We start from the raw sequence: 16,139 nt of genomic DNA, 5'->3' as shown, positions 1-16,139 counted from the left end.
TCTCCCTCACTGCCAAGGAAGCACGGTAGTGGGGAGTTCAGGAAAAGGAGTAATTTAAGGTTAATAGATGAACTGCTCTATGTTCTTTCAGTGCCACTGCTTCCTGGTCTTCAACACATTTTAACTCTGCAATCATCTGGGTAAAGAAAGATGGGTCCTGCAGCCTGGCAGCTCTTTGGCCATGCTCTCCTGCTCCCATGGTGCAGCTCCTGCCCCCCTCCCCAGTACCACACGTTCCCTGCCAGCGATACCCAAGCGTCTCTGGCATGCCACGTGCTGGAGTGGTAACCAAACCCAGCTCCTCAGAATAGACACACTCCCCCCATGGCTCCCACCCCCCGCCATCTTCAGTAACCTTACCCCAACAGGGCAGGGGCTGGAGGCAGGAAACCAGGCAGGCCAGTAAAACAGGAGATGCTCAAGACTCCAGGGATTAACTCTATCCACCAGATGCAACTGTTACCCAAGTCCTCACCCCCCTATCCCCAAATCTTCGAAACAGGTGGGGAACGAGGGAGTGGCCACCACCCTCACAAGAATCCCTGCATGGATGCCAAAGGGCTGGATATAACCAGGTACAGCCAGAGGCATCCTGGCAGAGGGAAGAAGACGGCGAGCCAAATAAAGACATGGAATTCAACATCAAAGTGGAGATAAAAATACATGGACATCACCCCTGTTCTGAGCAGAAGGAAGGGCTGAGAAGTTTCACTGCCAAACCCAACCAATTTCATTCTGCCCTTCCTGAAAGATTTCAAAAACCACAGCAAATACAGACTGAACTGCTACACACAAGTCAGGTCAAGCGTGCCAGGAGCCCTTTAGCAGCGCTGGCAGGCACTGCTCACAAGCAGTGCCTACGGTGTGTTTGTGGGGTGGGCAACCTGGCCCTGCCACAGGGGCTGCAGGCCAGCAAAGCCAGCATTACTGCTGGAGCACAGCTCACAAAGGGCAGCTGTGTTCCAGCCACATCACAGGTAAAATGAAACTGAGCGTGCAAGCGCTGCCAGGTCCACACGGACATGGTGGCTGTGTATGTACACAGCACCTCAGGAGGCACTGCTGGGAGGGAAGAGTTGTTCAAGGCTCCTGGAGGGCAAGAGAGGTGAGGGCAGCCCTGGGCTGGCAGATGAACATGATAAAGCTTGGGAGATGGCCAGGCTCCTTGGACAGGCATGGCTGAAAAAGGAGCCACTGTCCTTGAACACCCTGCCCCAGACACTGGGTGAAGGCAGGTGACCAAGAGGACAGCGTGTCTCTGTGGAAGCGCATGGAGGGAAGCGGTGGGAGAAAGGCAGAAGCAAGAGTAAGACCCCCTGATTGTACACGGCTTGGAGTGGGACAAACTGGGAGACCAGAGGGACACAGGGAAAGAATGAGACTCAGAGAAAACTAAAAAGCAAGAACCACCAGACAGAAAACACAGAGTCCATTTTTCTGCACCACTGAACAGAGTCACTTAAGTCTCTTACAAGACCAATGATGTACTAGGAAAAAAAAGATAAGCCTTCCCTCTGCCTGAGCAGATGAGGCATTTCTGGAGCAGAGCACAAGGAACAGGCCAGAGGGTACCCTACCTGAGCAGCTCTTGCAGTGTGGCACAGCACCATGATGAACAAGGTGCACAGCACAGGCAGGATGGCAGAACAGCGTTCAAGGCAGCAGGACTACAGAGGTGATAAGACTGATCACATCTAACACACTGGGAAGAACAGGTGAAAGGTGCCAGTTTGGTGGTCTGGAGCCCTCCACCAGGAGCCTTGGGGGTGTTCAGCCTGATCTGGGTTTTGGTTTCTCACCTTTCTTGGGGAGCCCTGACTGTGACATAACACCCCGTAATGGTTCAGACAAGAATCCCACGTTACATCTGCTCTGCGATGGTTGCAGCCCTTTTGATGCAGCTGCTCTGCATTACCTTGGGACAGACCATGTATCAGAAAAACCCAATGAGACCATGAACAGGAAAAAAGGAAAAAAAAAAAAAAAAGGAAAAAATCTATAAAACTCTAGGGAGGGAACTCTAGGTATAATTTGTGTGTGATGTACCGGACCCAGCAGACCAATGATCAGCTCCACTACCCAGTGCAGGTCTAGCATAATGGAAGGCACTTTCACACATATAACAGAGCAGTCAGAAATACGAGGGAAGAGGAGAAGGAGAAAGCCTGCCAATAACCTGGAAGAGCACAATCAAAGTGTCACTTGTGCAATGCATCTCAGGCACAGAAAATGAGATGCATCATTTGGTAGGAGAGGTAGAGCTCTTCAGGAAAAAACAACCAACTTTTGTAATGTGACAATAAGTGTAGATTGCTGAAGCAATCAAGTTGTGTAGAGGATCCAGTACGAGTGGATATCATGATCGATAATGCAGGATTATTTAAATACCTCAAGAAAACAAAGCTGAGTGCCTAGACTGAGCACCATGGTTTGCTGGCACTGCCTTCCATTGGAGAAACACAGTCCTTTTCATGGATAGGGTTACAGGAAGCAGGATTATGTCTAAATTTTGCCAAACACTCTCCACAGGCAGTTTCCCTCCCAGACAGCTTCAAAGCATCACCATTGTTAGGGCTCAGAGGTGCCAAACTGGATCAGGCAGACCGGTGTACTCTGCAGGGCCATGAGAGCAGGCTGACATGGCAGTAGCCATGACACTTAAATGCAAGACTTGAGCAAATGGAATGCAATGAGAATCACACACTCAGGGTCTAGGTATCTATGTTCACATATGCTTTTATATCAAATGTGCTTTAGTTTGGCTCCTTCCTGTATTCTGCCCCCTCCCTTTCCATTGTAACTATCAATGTCTTTACGAGAAGTCTCTGAAGCAAAGGAGCTGTCAGGATGCTGTAGCAGCAGATCATGAGACAACAAGGCTCTTCACACTTCACCAATACATTAGAGACACTTAAGACTTGGGGCATTCACGTATTTGCTGGATATTATTGATAGTGATCAAGGAGTTAACTCCAGCATTTACATTTTGGGGGTTAGGTCACCCCTGTTTGTACTAATATGTCTTCTTGCCCCTCTGACAGCAAGCATTGCAAATGTCTTTTGCAACTCATTGCAGAAAACCTGCTGCAAACTCAGAGCCCCCACCACACCCTCAAGCACCCAGCTCTGTCTCTGATGTTTGCTTTTCTCTCCTGTTTCTACCCCATGACAGGCAGGCAAGTGGGGCTGGCAGTGGGCCTTCCTACACAGGAAGTGTGAAGCAGTGGCCATTTTGCTTGGAGCTGGATCCCAATGCTCTCACATGAAGGAGCCTCTTTTTCTACTTAGTTCTGACTGTGAACTGTCCCCAGACAGGAAACAATCCAACCCCTCTCTTAGGAGAATATTGATAACCTCTGAGCGAAGCAAACAGCCTGAGGATATGAATTCAAGAGGCAGAAGTGCAAGAAAGAAACCCTATAATAGGACAGCAGCACAGGGTGAAGGGCTCATCCCATCACCAACATGCAGCATGTTGGACTCTCAGCTTTCTATTTCTCAGTATCTCTGACTCAGTAACCCAACTGCTTAGGGGAGCCCAGAGCCCCTTACCTCCCCCCCAGACAAGTACCTTCACTGCAGAGTAATCCTTAGCTCTTCTGTGGCTGTTGTCCCAGCCCCACACACATTTTGGACCTGGCATGTGAGCCTAGTCCTTGCTACCAGCCTGGGTTAAAGCCCAAGTGCTGGTTCCACTCCTGCAGATAACCCTCCACATTCAGCAGTGCAGGCAAGGCATCCTCCAGGTCCTGCCTATCACTCTACTGATATGGCAGCTCCTGCCTTACCCACACCCTCCCAGCACACCCATTATCCCCTAAAAACATATCTTTCCCATAGCCATCTTTAATGAACACATTTTGCAGCGCTGTTCCCCACATTAACACTTTACTTCCAGAGCAGCAGGCAAGCTGATGGGAAATCATTCACTCCCTCTGCCACCTCTCCACCAGGTGAAGGGGTCAGAGACCTGCTGGACACCCAGCAGGAGGGCCTTGAGTTCAGAGATATGCAGCTCAAACTTGCCACTCTGTGAGGCTTTACACAAGCCAGGTTTCCAGAAGGATTTCAGGCCAGGAAAAATTAAAAGCCCTCAAGCTATGTATCAAAAAAATGGAAGACCATATAATTCATTCTCAGCATTTACAAAAACGTGTAGCATGCTCAGCAGCAACTTCCAGCTGAGAGACTGACTGATGACCTGCAGTGAGGACAAAGGCACCTGAGAAATCACACAGAGCACAAGTCACAACACACAACTATCTCTCAGCTGCTGATGATTCAAGAACACCATCATTTGGGGTATGCAACCCTCATTTAAGTAAACTTCCTTGTACTATAGGAAATCTCCACAGCAGGACCCCAGCAGGTACTGATTTACACAAGTTTTTACTGAAGCTCTTTGCAAAGAAATCCTGGGCTGCCATTCAGATCACATGTCTGCAAGGCTCTTCAGGAGCATGTGCATTGCACTGTGTGTACAGCATGCACAGGGTCTGTAGATGCAACCTCTTCTGCTGTTCTTACTTCTCTCAGTACAACACACAGCTGCCCTGCTGCCTGTGCTGCTGACAGGCAATGGCAAAACCAGTTGGTTTGCAGTCCTCCAAGTCCCAAGTGCCTGACAGAGCAGAGAGACAGCAGTGCAGTAAGAAATGCCATACTGAAGAGGTTATGAGGCCCCCAAATATAGCTGGGAAAAGGCACACATGCCCTTGAAGAGAGGGAGCAGAAGGCTGCAAGGTATGTGCAGGGCAAGAACAGTGCTTACAAGGGTCAGCGTCCATCAGAGCACCAGTTCCTGCAGCACAAAGCCACTGGGCTCAAGTTGTACAGGTGTTTTCCTCTGGCCATGGCTTTGAAGACTGCCCATTCATCTGATTTGTGAGTTATGTAATCACCAGAGGAAAATAGGGTTTGCTTGTTTGCTTTTTGCTTTAATAGAAGTCATGTAATCACTTTAGGTTTAAGCTCCAGTCCAAATCGGACTATTTTTACATTTCAGGCTTGATCTCTCTGGAAAGAGGACAAGTTCTTTTGCCTGGCTTACAAAGAATGGGCTGTGATAACACAGTGACTACTGGAGGACTACACGAAGAGCAGTGTGTCCCTTCTCATCCTGAGTCCTGGGGTGCACTCACTGGTTGCTCACCCCACAGCTTCCAGGTATAGCTCTGTGGGAAATGGTGTTGAAACCTGAACTACATGGGCCTGGGCAAACCTTGATTCATTCACTAATTCTTGCTCTAGCTTTCTTGCACCCATAGATCCCACTTCCCCTGCTCCCCAGAAGCAATTAATTCTCTATTTCATCCTACATTTTGAGCTCAGCACGTTGTTCAGCATTTCTCCATGAAATCCAACAGTCATTGCTTTTATGACCCTTCCCTTGGCATTAGCTGTCACTGGGCCTGCTATCTACCAGCTGAAGTTCCTTCAACCAGAGGAACAGACAGAAGATTTGCACACTTAAACAAATCATCCCTTCCATTACACAGGTACTATTTTGCACATAGACCAAGTCTGGAATAAAACAGGTTTCTTCACCTGCTCCTCACTACCAGCCCATTTGTCCTCATTTGCAGGAGAGACTGCCTTCTGTTGAAGACAGCGCTCACTTCAGAGATTTTCAGACCTTGGTCCAAGCCACCATACAAATAACATCTATGTACAGACCTTCCTCAAAGGAGAGTGTTTACAAACTGATTTGTTGCCCCAGGCCCCATCAGTAGCTGGTTTTGCTCCTTGTCAAACAATTTGGATTTCACTCGGTGCTTCTTCCCAGGCAGAAATGCCTGTCATGTTGGCAGCAGGATTAAAATGGCATGTGAGCCAGCCAGGGTGAAAATGTCTCCATTAATTTTTAATCTTTCCTCAGGCAACTCTGCCTATAGATCTACACAGGTATCAAGACAGCTTTGTCAACAAAAACTGTTAGCTCCTCTTCCTCTCTGTCCCCAGCACACAGCCAGCAGAGCAGCGACAGCGTTAGAAGGCAGTGACCCCTTCAGAGCAGCTGTGCCCCTGCCTCACCAGGGGGCCTGGGGCACCTGCTGAGGCTGAGGGCAGGTGCCCATGCACTGAACACGTGACTTCAGTCAACCTCCTTCCACAACAGCCCTGGGAATACCTGAGTTGGTGATGGCCAGTGAGCATTTGTCATGGGGAGTCTGCTGCCAGGCAGCCCTTTGTACCAGCTGCCTTTGAGCAACCATCACTTGGAATCAAAAGTGCTTACACAGCCTAGAGCAGCCCTCCCCTGCACTGCCTCTCCTCCTTCAGCAGGGCCCACAGAGGTCAGACCACACTAGGCAATCATGTCTCTCTGAATGGGCATCTCCCCGAGATGCACAAAGATGCTGTGACTGAAATCACCCCTTGCTCTGCCCCAGAGCTCCCAACAACAGTGACAATGGTGACACCACCTTCAAGTTCAGAGAACTGCTTTGCTCCAACCCACACTCAATCCCCTCTTCTCTGACGTCAGGTCTTCCTTCAGTCCTCCCCAAACAGAGATGCACCAAAAGACATGTCAAAAACCATCATCCCTGTAAACACAAGAAACCTGTAACCACCCTTTCTTACCAGCTTTCACAGAGTTAGGCTCCCACTGCTCCCACACTCACTGAGCCTGACCAGGCAAAAGCCCATAGCAAAGCAGGGAAACCTTCATGGGAAAAAATAAAATGCTGCCCAAGATGAGTTGCCAGCAAATTGTTTTCTCTGCAAGCCCAGGCTTCCCACAGAAGAGTCATACTTTTGGACACTTTGGCTTTCAGACCAGAGATAAAGCTGAGAACCAGATCACTTCTAGTCGTTGGGGTCGTTTTTTAATAATATGAAGAGTGATGAGCCAGAGCAAAGGCTAAATTCCAGCTCAGGTGCCTACATGCTCCCTATGTTAATCCCCCCACTGCCCTTCCACAGATCTGACTGTAGGAATAGTAAGTCAATACTTGCTCAGTAACTTATACTCACTTTACAGGGGAGGCACAGCAAAAGCAGAAACCAAGCTCAGGGAAGATTCTGTTCAGATGTATTGGAAGCCAAAGAGATTTGGACAAATGCCAATAAGGAAAAAAATTATTTGAACTCTCTACCAGGCACAATTCTCTCTTCAAAAGCTGATGAGAAATGTAGAGGTTTGTGCGCATTTGGTTGCATGTCTGGTCATATGTCCTATTACTATAGATCCAGTCTTAAAATACTGCTAAGGATGCAGCTTTACAACACATATTTGATGTGAGGACCATTAGCAAGGAGAACTGTGTAAGTACTAGGCTTGACCAGATGGCTGAAAGGTTTTTTTGCATTTTCTCATCATAGAGTTACCAATGGCTCTGCATCATCATCATAATAGCTTTGTCCTCCAGCTGCATAGTCATAATTGCATTTTATTTTTGTATTTCTTTGCAATTTAATGCTAAGCACAGTTCTCAAAATGGCTGCTTTTGTTCCACATAGGACTCTTCCCTCTCTCTGCTGGCTGGCTTTGACTTCTATTTTGACAATATGTTTGTCTTCTCTAATATTTGTTTACCTTTTATTATTCCATCTATTTTCTTCGACATACATCTTTAATTAGCTGCACTCCTCTGCTTTCATTGCCTACTAAAACATTCATTTAGAAAGTGTGGTGCTCTCTCCTGCTGGAAATCTCAGCTGTATGCTTAAAAGGTCAAGTCTATTTCTTGCAATAACCTTTCTCTGGCCAAATAATCAGTCGTATATCAGAGATAAGGTGGCCCCTAAGGAGACAACTTGTATTCAAAATGTATTGAAATATTTTTCCTTTGGCAACAAAGATTTGTAAACATGATAGGTAACTATCACACCGGTACAGTAATAATTATTTTCTACTTTCAGAGATAATACACTTTTCGAAAGAGATGCTCTTCCTTCTAGACTCATAAAACTTGAAATCTCTGGAGATTTTGTTCAACATGTTGCCTTTTTCTTGGAGCTAACACCCACTACTGAGCCTCTGAGCCTCCAACTTACCAAGTTTGCCCACCGTCTGTATCTTCCTCTTGAATTTTTCAGAAAACTGGGAAGAACTGGAGCCACTTTGCTCAATGCTCCACCACAGACACTTACCTATTAGTTTTCCCCAAGCTGGTGCCTGGGATGAAGAGCAGAAGAGAAAACAGCAGGACTCAGAGATCCATGCTTGATCTTCATCTTCCTCCAGCCCTGCAAGTGGGACAGGGGGCCACAGCATGGCTGGGGCACTCCAGAGACAGCTTTAGCTTTGCAAAACAAGGCAAGCACCAGACTTTTCCAGACTACTGGAAAGCATCTGGGGATACAGTGACCAAAAGTGACAACAGCAGCAGTTTGTCCCTCTCTGCCCATAGCATGGAGAAGTGACCTGTCTTTGTCCACGTCAGTGGCAGAGCTAGAACCAGGATTTGGTATGGAACACGAGTCAAAGCAGACTGGATCATGCTTTGCTGACACCCCAACTTTGCCCACACCTTGTCACACTGCCTTCACATCAGCCCCAGAAATTGTGCAGCTCTCTAAAGAGTCAGTTCTGGGGTGTGATTTAAAATGCCCGTACAGGGGAAGCAGTGACAAGTCATGGATGGGGGGCAGAGTGTTGCAGATGGTCTCAATGCAGCTTACAGCACCCAGGCCCACCTCTTGAGCAGCCCTGACTCTCAACCCTGTGCATTTGCAGCCTCCTCAGGTGAACAGCAGTTGGACTCTATCTTCAGCCAAGTAACTGAACCTCTTCCAGCAGAAAGCCAGGCTCTCCTCAGCCCTGCTTCAGCACTGTAATTAATTCACAAGCCTTTCCCTTTCCCCTCCCTGTGCCAGGTCAGCAAATTCACTGTTATGCCAGTTACTAAAACTGTATCTCACCCTCTTTGGCAATTTATCAGTTTTATTGGCATGAATGTGTCTTCCCCAGCCAGGCAGTGAAGTAAAGGTATGGCAGAACAAAGAACTGAAGTGTGTGCAGGACAGACAGTGAAAAGCTTGCATGATGCATGGGGCAAGAGGCTGCCAGGGTGAGCTGAGCCCGTGCACAAGGCAGGGAAGAAAGCACACCTGAGCAGACAGAGAAGTCACCTGTATCCAGAGAAGCTGTGACACTGCTCCTCAGGAATTAGGGGTGGGCAGGACTGCTGTTGCTTGTGGTCACAGCCACGTGGTGGTTCACAGGAACCCAGGGCAAGCTGTGCAGCCCAGGGCTGGTTTTAGCCAGCCTCTGCAATGCCTCTCAAAGCACACAGTTTTGCAGCAAGACTTTTCTGGTTCCTGGGATGCTGCAGGAAGCCTACTGTAAAACACAGCAAAAGAAGATGCATCCAGGCTGCCTGTGGGTTATCAGGCACAAGTAGCCCTCCTCTATGATGGAAAACAAGTTGCTGAAATAAAGATATCAGCTCTCCAGCTGTGTAAGTAGGGGTCCTCACTGTGAAGGCACATGTATACCAGCCTTCTCACCATCAAAACACTCCTCAGATTTCACTGTCATCTCAAAGCTGAATATATTTACCCTCCAGGTATTGTCTGCATTATATTTTAATAATCTGCCCACCTGTTATTATTTTCTTTCTCAAATCTGTAGCTCTTCAGCAGTACTGTAATTTAATTGCAGCTGAAGGCTGCTTGGGTTTGGATGACAACATTTTCTCCATTAGTATCTGCCAGACACAAAGCTGAACTCATCAAATGATAAATGATCATAACCACTTTCTGCTCGATGAGATTTATATAGATCATGATGCAGAGGAGAAATAAACTGTTTGGCCATCATAGCTCCACTGTGGGCAAACGCTGGTCCCCAGTCATGACATGACCACCAGTCAGGGATGCCCACTGGCCTCAAAAGGTTCCTAATGACAGTTGTGGCACCAGCATACATACCCACTGTGATATTACTCCCATCTCTTCCCTCTCAGGGGAAAGTGAAAACCAATATCAGATGCTGTTTTTCTGTCAGTATGGTAAAAAGGAAAAGAGAGATGGTCACCACATGGTCTATCACATCCCCATGGCATCCAGGCTGGAATAAAAGAGGACTTCATCCTGCCTTGTTACACCAAAGTCAGTCTGAAATCTGGTGAAAATACAAGACACAGATCCCTCCAATAACAAATACAAACTTACATGGGAGGAGGTGCTAGGGAAAACTTCTTCCTGGACTTTGTAGTTGACCAGATGAAGCTTCAAAGTATTTGGGTCCCTTTTGCAAAATAAAGCAAACTCTAAACTACTATGATTCCAGAAAACCAAGGCTCTGCTATCCTGAAAACTCACATTCAAACTAGCTTTTCTGTGCAGGACTCTTATTTTGCCAGCATCTCCTTTAAGTGGGCAACATGATATTTTTCATACTCAGCAATACCAGTCAAAATCTGTAGCATCTCCTTGCTGAGAGAAAAGCAGAAGAAAAAAATAATGAATCATTACATTGAAGTAATTCTGATCTGGCCTGGGGGTATATTATGACGAGGCTTCACTCCCTGGTATGCTTCCAGAGGTTTCCATTTCCTTGCTGTCACTTCCTCTCACATAAGCATTGTCTGCATTGTGTTCCCAGCTGTCAAGCACTCTGGAGATGCCAGGAGACTGACAGCCACTTGCACAAGTGCACTGTCCCACCACACAGCTCTCCACCCTGGCCCCACAGTCCCTGGCAGTGCTGCCAGCTCCCTCCAGCATGACCCCAGCCACCAACCTGCTCCCTGCAAGAAGGACCCAGGCAAGGAGGAGCCTCATCTCCTGGCAGGGAGCAGGTGAAAAGAACTGTGTCTGTGCACAGCTTTGTTCCCTGGTGCAGAATCAGTCCAGGGTTGCTCCCTGCTGGCAGACATATCCTCAGCACTGTGTGGCCATCCTGAGCGGCCTCACCAAAGCAGGCAGCCAGTGGCTCCCTGAGCTGATAAGGGATTGGACGCAGAGGGGAAAGGTTACTCTTGTTCTCTACCCACACTGTCCCACAAGGTCTTGTGGGTTTGGAAATGCCTTCAAGGAAGGGTCTTTACCTTTGCCTGGGCAAGAAGTCCAGGCTTTTTCAGGGTTCCAGGATCTTTTGCTCTTTGGGCAATCACCTGCCTTCTCTCACAGACACAGGATGACAATGACAGGATGACAATCAAGCAGCTTTTCACTAGACCTTGTCAGACAAGGAAGGCAACACCCAGTAACAAGACCCAGCCAAACTTTATCCATGCCAGTTGATTGAGAGGTTCATTAAGCATTGCTGGAGCCAGGACCAGCAGCTCAATCACAACTCCTGAAGCAAATTAGGACCAGGCAGTACCAGAAGTGGGCCATAACACAGAGATGGAGCCTCCCAGTACACCAGCCTAGCTGCAAGTCAGCAAACATTTCAGTGTGTAGCAAGTGTGCACTGGCTGTGAAATAGCTGGTACAAGTCTGTCTGAGAGAAAGATCAGTTTCTCAAGACACTAGGTCTCAAAATTTGGTTGTCCATGTCAACATAATGCTACAGACTTTGATTTCCTACATGCTATCATAGACCACAGCTGTTCAGAGCTGCCTGCCTGTGGGGAGGAGGCAAAGGATCAGTCCTGCAGTTGCCATTGGTTGCCATTATCTGATTCTATAGTGCCTGCCAGTGGCAGGATTCTCCTCTCTAGAGGTGTTTGGAAATTTTCCAGGCTGAAAGCTTCTACCTCTTAGCTGGTGCTGTTACCTCCCCAGAAAGACAAGGATGCACCCCTTTGTTGGTGGTTCCTGAGGTGACAGCAGCTGACAGACCCTAACAGAGAAAAAGGATTTAACAGCTGAAAGAAACTGGCTATTATTCTGTCAGGTAAAATGTCTACATGGATGCTGAAACAGCTTGACTGCTCTCCTGTCAGTCTTGTTAGGAGCTCATTTTATTATGCTTTGTTATTGAAAGGCTGAGTTCATTTTGGGACCTCTTAATTACTATGCTGCCTGCTTTGGAAATAAAACCTGCAGTGCTGTCTGCAAGCAGTCACAGAGCAGAGAATTATACCAGGCAAGCTAAAAAAAGATGTTGGAGGCAAACCTTCAGCTGTAAAGGTCTCCTGTTTATGGCGAGGCAGGTTACTGCAGGGGCAGTGGAGCTGAGTCACTCTGTGTTAGGATGATGAAGATGGGGAGCAGCTGCCCCAGGTAAGAACCATGGTAGAGCACGGGCACTATGTCAGTGTTTGCCATGCTAGTGCCTGGTGTCACAGCCTTTGGGCAGCTGGTGTGAAAAACAGCAACACAGCTAGGGGATCATCCTGCAGGTTTGGAGAGAAAGGCAGGCAGGAGCAAGAGAACAGATCAGGTACAAGGTGAGAATTTCTATGCATTAGAGATAGCATGGGCAGCTGCAAACTTGGTAAACACATTATTTTGGAGTTCATCGAGGTGAGATGCTTGCAATGGGAACCCATTCTAAGCAACATTTACTGCCAATGAAAAGACTTTGCAAACTCTATGGAAAGCATGCAGGCAGCTGCAGAGGCAAGGCAGGGAAGAGGTGGGGGAGGTGATGAATGTGTAAGCACATGGATCAACCATATGAAGTTTCAGAAGGGCAAGTGCCAGAGTCTGCACCTGGGAGGGGGCAGCCCAGGTTCTGTGTGCAGACTGGGGAATGAGTGGTTGGAGAGAAGCTCTGTGAAAAGGGACCTGGGGGTCCTGGCTGATGGAAAGCTGAATCTGAATGAGCAGTGCCCTGGCAGGAGGGTCAACTGTTCCCTGGGGGCCATCAGGCACAGCATCACAGCTAGGCAAGGGAGGGGATTGTCCCATTCTGCTCTGCACTAGGGCAGCCTCACCTTGAGTGCTGGGGGCAGTTTTGGGCACTGCAACATAAGAAAGACATTAAGAGAGAGTGTATTAGAGAGTATTAGAGAGCGTCCCAAAGAGGGCCACAAGGATGGTGAGGGGTGTGGAAGGGAAGCCTTGTGGGGAGTGGCTGGGGTCACTTGGTTTGTTCAGCCTGGACAAGAAGAGACAAGACCTGATGGTGGTCTTCGGGATCCTCAGGAGAGGAAGCAGAAGGGAAGGTACAGATCTCTTCATTCTAGTGATCAGTGACAGGACTCAAGGAAATGGCATGCAGCTGAGTCAGGGCAGATTTAGTTTGGATATAAGGGAAATATTTTTCCCCCAGAGGGTGCTTGGGTGTTGTGGTGTGCTGTAATGTCCCATTTTGGCCTTCCAGGTCATCCCCCCAGGTGTGCCTGTACCTCTCTCCCTTCTCCCTTGCCCCCATGCTGAGTGAGTCCTGTCAATCAGGCTTAACATTCCAGCAAGGCGTCATGTGGTTGGTCAAGTTCAAAGGATGCCCCTATGCCCAGAGGTCATTGGCCTGACTGGGTGTCATCTTCCCCTGAGACCCTGCCCCTCTCACCTGGTTGGTGGCTCACCTGTACCTCCCCTCCCCCTGTCCCTGAGCTTAAAAAGGTGATCAGCCCATGCGGCCATCGTTCTGTTGGAGCAGTTGCTCATGTTCAGACCTCTGTAACCATGGAATAAACCTCTGGACATTAAACCCTCCAGCAGAATCCATCCTTTTCTCTTCACCATCGCCTGAAGCTATTCCTCCTGAGGTAACGGGGTTCCTAACAAGCCTGGACTTGTTCAGTGCCCAGCTGCAACCACCAGCAAGCCAAGGTATCTCTGGGGTGATACACCGCAGTTGCTGCCTTTGGCCCGGCAGCGAGGGTCAGACTGGCCCAGGCACAATCTAACTGGTAATATTGGGAGCCTTTTCCAATACTTGGGCACTGGAACAGCTCCCCAGGGAAGTGGGCGCAGCACCCAGCCTCACATAATGCAAGAAGCATTTGGACAATGCTCTAAGGCACAGGGTGTGACTCTTGGGGTGTCCTGTCCAGGGCCAGGAATTGGACTCAATTATCGTGATGGATCCCTTCCAGCTCAGCATATCCTGTGATTCTATGATTCTATAGACAGGAAACAATCCCTAGTATAATGTATGTCCCAGGGTATAGGGAGGCTTTCTGGGAGGGGTGGTGGGTTATCATTTCAGCTAGTAAGAAAAGCTAGTACTTCAGCTAGTAAGATACTAAGATGGCTGCAGCACAGTCATCACTAGAAACACTCAAGTAAATGTTTCACCTGTCTGTCAGGAGAGTGATCCTGCCTTTTCTGCATGGGCACAATCACGGGACAATAAAGGACAAACACCTTAGGTGCCTGTCATTGTGCTCCAACCACAGGTGCTCTAATGCTTCCAAGAGAACAGACAGGGCTTGCAAACCCCTCTTAAGGAAACTCAAATCCTTCACAGCCAAGATAAGGGAGAGCCTCCCTGCACTGTGACTGGTCTCTGCCACCCAAAAAGACAGGTCTGACAATTTTAGGCCTTAACTGAAAAGCAGAGCACAAGCTCAACAGCATGATGGGCACACTGATTCACCATACCAAGCACTATATACAAAATCAGTACCGGCATGGTCTGAGGCTTTTCTATCTCCAAACAACTCAGCACCAGCAGGGCTCCCCCACCAGGGCTCCCCCCATTTCACCGAGGACAGCTGCTCTAAGCAGAGCCTGGGGGCGTTGGGTGCTGCTAATGTCCTCCAAATCCTTCCCAGACCTTATCAAAGAGACATGAGGACTGACACCCCACTGCAGTTTGACAGCAGACAGATTTTACACTGACAGTGTGGGGTAAAGTGTTACTGGAAAATGTAACGTTTGCAACATGTCTCCACTGAAAATCACAAGTGCTGGTGCTGTTTGTTTCCTCCTAGATATATATATTTGTAAAGAACAAAAAATATGTGGCAAAGGGTCCAAACCATGTATGGACTCAGGTAGTCCAGCCCTTGCTGTTACAGGATAATTTACTACTAGAGGGTGACTCCTCCAGCATTTTTCTGTCTGTATATATGCATACAAAAAAAATTGTATCCTTACCATTGTCACTCATTACCAAAAAATGTAATTAGGAGTTCTCTTGATATTCTACCTACATTTCTTTCCTTGAGCTCCTACTCCTATCACCTCACTCCTACTTGTATGCCCCCTGCTACCCTTCTGATCAGCTCCTCTACCTCAAGTTCACACCCTTCAAATTACAGGAAGACAGGTTTCCCCCCTTAATCACCAATTTTCCATGATAAACACACTTAGTTGCTTTAATCTTTCTTCATACCTCGGCTCCCCTCCAGCACCTAATCATTGCAGTTATTCTTTGAACTCCTTCTAGCTTGCCTGCCGCTGTGCCAATGAGAGGTCTGCAGCTGAGCACCGAGGTATGGGTGGGATCTTACCAAAGCTGCATGCTAATTTCACCATTAGGAAGATTAGGTGTCTCTGGCAGGATGCGGGTGTTCCTTCATTCACACATCTCATTGCTCCTGGCGGGGCTGTCCTCCAGCCGGCTGCAGTTTCCCACTCCCACTATCATTTGTTGGTTTTATTTAACCAAGGGATTAAAAGCTTGCAGGACGGTAATTACAATGATCGTTCGAGTGGCACGTCCTCTGGCACGGGAAGTGCCCGCGGGGATGGGTCAAACAGTGTTCCCACACTCACAGCCTCTGCAAGGGATCCCCACCCACGGCCAGCTGAGTCCAAGTGCAAAGCACATGGCCTGAATGCCGTGGCCACGGGCAGAAGAACCCCGGGGGTGTGTGGAAGGACTTGGTGCCCTTTGAAACTTGGGGCCCTGCAAAGGAAGGCTGCCTGAGCATAAGTCCGATAGCACTATCCACAAACACAGCCTGAATCTAGGGCAGGAAAGGCAGCTAGGGATGCTCTGAAGTGGCAACTGCAATCTTTTACTGTCAAGGAAAATGTAGCATAAAAGCCACCCACACGTGGCTGTAGAGTCACATTAGCTCTAGCATCCTAAGCCAGCATGAAGAGAGTTTCTGGTGAGACATGACTGCAGTACGGAACGATAACCTGTCACTGAACCACTGAGCACAGGCTGGGAAGTGTCCCACAGGTACACAACAAAAGTCGCCTGGACAGAAACACAGGGATGTAATATTTTCAATTTGTTTGCTTTCTGTATCTGTTCTAGGAACAAATTTCCACAAACAGAGGTAATGAGTCTTGCCTGGTTTGAGAGACAGACCTGAAAAGCCCTCCACATAAGGAACAACCAGTATTAATAATATATTAGACTTCTCTTCAATACCGTTCTCATAGCTGAG

The 16,139-nt window shown here is 48.1% G+C and overlaps 1 protein-coding gene across 3 annotated transcripts in view; it reads right to left on the bottom strand.

The window, feature by feature from the left end:
* The window catches only part of IGSF11 (immunoglobulin superfamily member 11), a 104,990-nt gene that overhangs the window by 48,292 nt on the left and 40,559 nt on the right, over nt 1–16,139 (bottom strand). The gene's annotated exons all lie outside the window — the stretch shown is intronic.

This window comes from Melospiza georgiana, chromosome 2 (assembly GCF_028018845.1).
Source record: "Melospiza georgiana isolate bMelGeo1 chromosome 2, bMelGeo1.pri, whole genome shotgun sequence".
In the NCBI taxonomy this organism is placed as follows: Eukaryota; Metazoa; Chordata; class Aves; order Passeriformes; family Passerellidae; genus Melospiza; species Melospiza georgiana.
Note: the sequence above shows the minus strand (reverse complement) of the source record. Positions and strands in the feature narration are given on the sequence as shown.